The 6,237-nt window shown below is 54.7% G+C and overlaps 1 pseudogene; it reads left to right on the forward strand.

Moving 5' to 3' along the window:
- Positions 1 to 5,881: 5,881 nt before the first annotated feature.
- LOC118609577 lies at positions 5,882 to 6,000 on the forward strand (annotated as a pseudogene).
- Positions 6,001 to 6,237: the final 237 nt, after the last annotated feature.

Consider the following 6,237-nt stretch of genomic DNA (forward strand, 5'->3'; position numbering starts at 1 on the left):
ATCGGGGCAATTTGCGTTTCCCTCAGTGCCTATGAAAATGTTCGGCGCATTTTTAAAGTACAAAACAAGACACAGGTATAACGAAGGACTGCTTCCAGATTCCTATATTTATTTATGTGGGATGTCTCCGTGAGCCATGGAGGTACACATTTGGGGCATCGTTTTTTGTTTGTTTGTTTGTTTGTTTGTTTTAATTACATACAATCCTAAACTCCAGGAAGTATTCCATGATGGGGACCCCGATCTCGACCCATTTTGTACCACACTTGAGAAGAAGTGGAATTATGAGCTCATCAGAAATCAATTCAAAATGCAGAGCAGTTCGCGACTGTGCGCAAAGTACATAGTTCAGCCAGACGAGCTACAGAAATGTGGACGAGAACAAATTCTGCGGGAATCAAGTCTTCACTGCGCACACCAGCTTGACGTAGAGCTGCACGTAGACCACGTCACACAGGTCAGGAAAACGTGGAGGTGTTTGGTGGGAGGGGAGGCGGGAAGCTAAGACAGGTAAGGAGAACCCTGGTGCCAGGTGAGCGAGACTGGCAAAGCGAAGCCACCTCGGGCACAGGCTGCGTGGCTGTGGGCTTTCAATGCCAGGCTCAGGGGTCCGGTTTCGCCCCGCAAGCCCCAGAGGTTTTGTGAGGTGCACAATGGCAGGAACACAGCATGTGCACAGGACGGTTCACGCGGGGAGACATCGGAAGCAAGAGAAAAGTCGGGTGGCTGTTAATCGACATTGGGGCGCAAGGCGATGAGGTCCTGGACCGAGGTGGGGACACCGGGAACAAAAGAGAAGGGACGGCCATGAAGCTGTGACAAAGACGTGTCCCCTCCACTCCGTTCTCATGGCCAAATTGCTCCCCAGCCTAAGCCTGGGTTATCTGAGCAGAGCGGGCCAACCCCAAGGTTCCCGGGGGTGCGTGGGCTCCGGGCTGTAGGTGCGAGAGGACAGAGGCCCCCCCGGGCCTCCAGGGAACTGCTCCAACATCCCCCGGGCCGTCACATCCTGATCCTGACATGTCCCTCATGCCTTTCCGTAACGTGAGCGTCCGGTGGATTCCAGACGGCAGGCCGTGTCTCCCCACCCTGAAGCTCACCGAGCACTTCACGACTGTGCAGGGTTTTAGAAGCCATTTTTTAGTTATATCGCATTAGTTTAAATGGACACCATTAGAAAGTTTAGGCCAGGATGCAGTTTACACTAATACAGTTTATTGTACCGAAATCGTTCCTAAAATTAATCTAAACAAACAAACGAACAAACAAAAACAACCCAGGTTGGATGATTAAGGATACGGAGAAGTAACGAGCACAGCTTGAAGCTCAAATACAAAAGCCTCCCTGACCCTGACCAGCGAGTCCCCAAGCGTTAGCCCTGCTGGTTCGGAAGGCTGTGTCGTTGGTGACGTGTGACGTTTCTCGTACCGCGTCATGGGATGGTTCCTCGGGCGAGATGAACGGCAGGGAGCAGCCAGAGCAAGCGGCTTCTGTCCGCATGAGCGCCCGGATGTGAAACTACAGTCGCCCGCTCGCTTTTAGCCAAAAGTGGCAGCAAGTCTGGATGACCGCTTACAACGCCTTTCAACTCAGCAAGTGAGGGACGGATTCGTGCCCCCGCGACGACTTTAATGACGGAGACCGCGGCGCGCAGAACGGAGCTCCTCAGAGTGGTGCCCGGGTGGGTCAACGCCAGCAGCACCTGCAGGCTTGTCTCAGAAACGGATTAGAAACGCAGGTGCTCGGCCCCACCTGACGGCATCTGCCTCCGGGCGGCGGAGGGGTGGGAATCCAGCGGTCTCGGTTAGTACCAGGAGTGGGAAGCTGTGTGTGTGCATGCGTGTGCATGTGTGTAGGGGGCGGGGGTCCACGCACCGGCTGGGAAGAAGAAACAACAAAAAGCCATATGGCTACAAATGAAACGAATGAAGCGATTTTATAGATACGTTTTATACAGTTACAGGAAAATACATCGGCACATGTTTTGTGGCGACACATCTCTGCAGAGACAGAATACTCCTCTCATTATTTTTGAACACGGGAACTCACTGTTTCCAGTAGGGTCCCAGCACACGGCCGCACGCGCAGAGGCTGGGAGAATTAGTGTTTCTCATACGCATCAAATATGAGAAAGAGGGAAACATGACAAGAGCTAAATTTCTCTTTTCCAGGGAGCCTCTGAGATGGTCTCAGCATCGTTTTATGGTTCTTCAACCCAAAACAGACCCACAGCTGCAACGGGCATCTCATTCCAGATGTGCACGAGCGGACTGGCCCCCGTCACTGTGTTATAATGTCCTGCAACGTTGTGTGTGCCGAGGACATGGCCAGTGGTCGGTATTTTTTTTTTTTTTTACTCTTTTGGAGTGAAGGCCATGATAAGTTTGAGCCTCCTGGAAATGAATCCGGAACAGTAAAACAGGCTGGATGTGTTTCCCCAGTAGGAAGGAAGGAAGGAAGGAAGGAAGGAAGGAAGGAAGGAAGGAAGGAAGGAAGGAAGGAAGGAAGGAGAGAGAGAAAGAGAGAGAGAGAAGAAGAAGAAAGAAAGAAAGAAAGAAAGAAAGAAAGAAAGAAAGAAAGAAAGCAAGCAAGCAAGCAAGCAAACCTACTACAGGTAAATTGAAATCTTCAAACAGACCCATAACACCTCGCTGAGACATTCTCGAGATAATGGCTTGGGGTAGAGGAGGCCACAAATCTTCACATTCCAGCATTCGCCTGGCAGGGCTAATGAGATTTTATGGCGGGCAAGCTGTTTCTCTCTTGGGGGACCTCGGCAGCAGCAACTATATCTTTATCAATCAAGGGTTTTCCGCACTGCGGCGCCCCCCGACACACACACACACACACACACACACACACACACACGCCGCCCCAGCCTAGATCACAACACTTGGACACAGAAGAACCTGTCGTGTGGGTCTGATCATTCTTCCTTTAAGTCACATGGCTCCACGAGGCGGGCTGGCGGGAGAAATGGACGGAGGGGAAGGAGAGGAAAAGCACGATACGGGGCCGACAGTGCCACCCCGGGACGTCCCCCCGTGCCCGCCGGCCGTTAGGAAGAGGGCCGCAGACCGGCTGCTACCCGAGGGACCGCCGTGGCCGGCCAGGGAGAAGGGGCCCTGCTGCCATCCAGGGGGCTAGGGCTGAGGGCACGGGGACCGCCACTCGGAAGGCCCCCCACCCCTTAGTGCCCACCGTAGCCACAACGTCTCAGTCTGCCTCCGAATCAGCATTCGCACACGCACAGACCTACGCGCTCACGTCCTCGACAGCGGCCACTGTAAACTCCTACGGTGACAAGCCCACTCTACTTTTGTAACTGGGAAAGTGTCCCCAGTTCTCAGCCCGGAGGGGTGTTGGAGGCGCAGGCCAGCAGAGGCCGTGAACGGGTGCCAGGTCCCGCTGGGTGCTCCCAGCTGTTCCTCCCGGCGACTGCAGCTCTCCCACCTGGACAGGTGCGGGCAGCGGCTCTCCGAGGACTCAGAAACGCAGAGCACAGGTCGCTTGGAGGAGAAGACGAGAAGTCAAGGTAGCATCCAACTGGCCGTGGATTTACCGTCTCGCGGCATCCCCCAGACAGGCCACAAGGCACCGAAACCCAGGCGTGGGCATCCGTGGAGACGGAGGGAGCTCCAGCAGGAACCTGGTTCAGACTCGAGGTGGGAGAAAGGGGTCTTCTGCGGTGACGGAGGCAGCCTGGAGGGCCCGCAGCATGGAAAGCAGCAAGGAAGGGGAGCCTCCCTGTCCAACGCGAGGCGGGGTGGCCTGAGAGCAGGCTGTGTCCCCCGCTCGGTGCTCCCACGACTCAGCCAGTCTTGGGAACTGCCCAGAAGAGCAGAGTGAACCCAAAACCCCAGCTTTCTGGGGGGATGAACAAAAATGTGGTGCCCCCAGGAAACTGACACGTACCAGGGGGAGGACGGGGAGGACGGAGCGCGGAAAACCAGCCCGCGCAGCGATCCGCTAACTTCGGGGCTCACCCCCAACGTGGCACACACTCGGGGTTAATCACAAAAGCGTCAGGAAGAAGACTTAGAGACCCGAGCTAACAGAGTCATTGCCATCCGGGCCCCCCACCCGGCCAGAACACGGGACGGTGGGCACGCAGGAGAAGTCCACAGGGCACCCCAAAGACTTAGCAGTCGGACCTGACCCGGGAGTGGGGGGCAGCCGCGGGTCTGCAAGGGCCCTCGGCGAGGCCACCCCACGCTGCAGTTCTGCATTGCTCCAAAGCTGTGTTTGTGTGGCACAGCCCCCCTGGGCAGGAGTCGCACGGCACTCGGTTCTATGTCTCCAGAGGCTCACGCGGTGACAGACAGGCGGAGATGCGACATGAACATAGGTGGCCGAGCGGCAAACGGAGGCACACGTGACCGAGCAAATGAACCGCGTGACTGACGGGCACAGGCAAAGCCCCGCGAACACAGCCGACGGCCACGCGCCCCTGTCCAGCCATGTCTCCTGTCCCCGGAGGCCGGGGGTGGTGGTGAGCCAGTGGCCCGCGAGAGACCGGGGTGCCGACAGAGGAAGCCCGCCCGGCGGCAGGAGGGCAGGGGCATTGGGCCAGAGCGGGGGCCCTGGGACCTTCCCCACGGGCGGATGCAGGCGTCCATCGCTATGCCGCGCGGGAGGAGGATAAAGAACAGGTAGTGAGCGGCCCAGCGCGACATGCCGTGTCGATGTGCGGACCACGCACCCTCTAAAGCATCTCCCCTCCCCCGAATGCTCCTTCAAGAGCGCCCTTCAAACACGGTAAAGAAACACTACACACCGAGTCCCCTTCGGAAGGACAGGCGAGGCGCGTTTGCTGGATGAACGCCTCTGGAAATCCCCCACGGTAAAGAAATATGTTTGACGCTTCGAAAGATTTAATTGAGGGATGATTAGCATGTGCACAGATGCCAAGTGTTCAGTTCCGTGAGTTTGGGGAGCTGAGAACGTCACCCACCACGCCGCCCAGACAAGATCCATCAACCCAGAGAGTGTCCCGTGCCCGTCGGCACCCTACCCTGCCCTGCCCACGGCAGCCACCGTCTGCCTGCCCATCACCATCATCGGCTTTTGCCGCTGCTTAGACTTAGCAATCATGCTGCATGGATTCGGGCAGGGGCGGGGTCTAGCTGTTTCGCTCAGTGAGTTTCTGAGTGTCAGAAGTCTGGTCTTCTTCTTAGTTCATGGCCGCACTGTACTCCATGGTGCATGTATATCGTGATTTGTTTATCCATTCTCCTTTTGATGGGCACGTGAGTTGCTTCGACGTTTTGACTATTACAAATAAGGCAGGCGTGCACAGCCTTGTGCAAGCCTTTCTGTGGACATGTGTTTTCATTTTTCTTGGGTAAATACCCAAGAGAACTTGTCAGGCCGTGCGTGGGGTTGAACTTCACAAAAACAGCCGAACTGTTCTCCAAAGTGGTGGCACCTCCCTAGCTTTTTAAACTTGGCATTTCCTGCACTCATTAGACCACAGAGTCCCACGCATCTGTGAAACGGGCAGGCGGGACCAGAGAGCGTTTCAGATTCCTCCCAGCTGCACGCCATGAGAAAACAGCCAAGGCATTCAGAAGCCGAGTGGTTTTGTCTTCTCGTGGGCAAAAGCAAACGAGGTGAAGCCTAGGATGACCAGAGAGAGTTAGGAAGGTTGGAGGAGAGGGGAATGGAGGAGAAGACAGCCCCGAGGCCAGGGAGTCGGAACAGGTGCCAGCAGTGTCATTTGGACGGAGGCAGGAAGGTGTTTTTAAGCCACAGGGAATCTGAGATCCCAAAGTCAGAACTGATTAAAGCAGCGACGATGGTGTGCAGAGGTCCTGCGGTGTTTCAGACACTTCTCTGGTCCACGGGCATCGATCATGACAAGGTATTAAGAAAATTCTTCACGTACGGCCACGCCTCCCTGAACAAGCCTGGTCCCGTCTGATCTTGGAAGCTAAGCGGGGTTGGGCCTGGTTAGTACTTGGATGGGAGACCACCCAGGAAGACCAGGTGCTGTAGGAGTAAAAAATAAATAAAATAAAAAATAAGGGATCATAAGCTGACAAGATCTTTGCAATCTGTGAGGTCAACCAAGGGTTGTCTTGCCTAAAAAAAAAAAAAAAAAGCATTAAAAAAATATTTTTCATTAAAAATAAATAAATAAGTTTTAAAAATTAAAAAATTTAGGAAAAGAATATTCTTCAACATGACTTTTTTTAAAGGGGGGAGTGGAATAAGCAATTTGGGGTAAAAGTAAAA

Source organism: Rousettus aegyptiacus, unplaced genomic scaffold (assembly GCF_014176215.1).
Source record: "Rousettus aegyptiacus isolate mRouAeg1 unplaced genomic scaffold, mRouAeg1.p scaffold_m13_p_11, whole genome shotgun sequence".
NCBI lineage: Eukaryota > Metazoa > Chordata > Mammalia > Chiroptera > Pteropodidae > Rousettus > Rousettus aegyptiacus.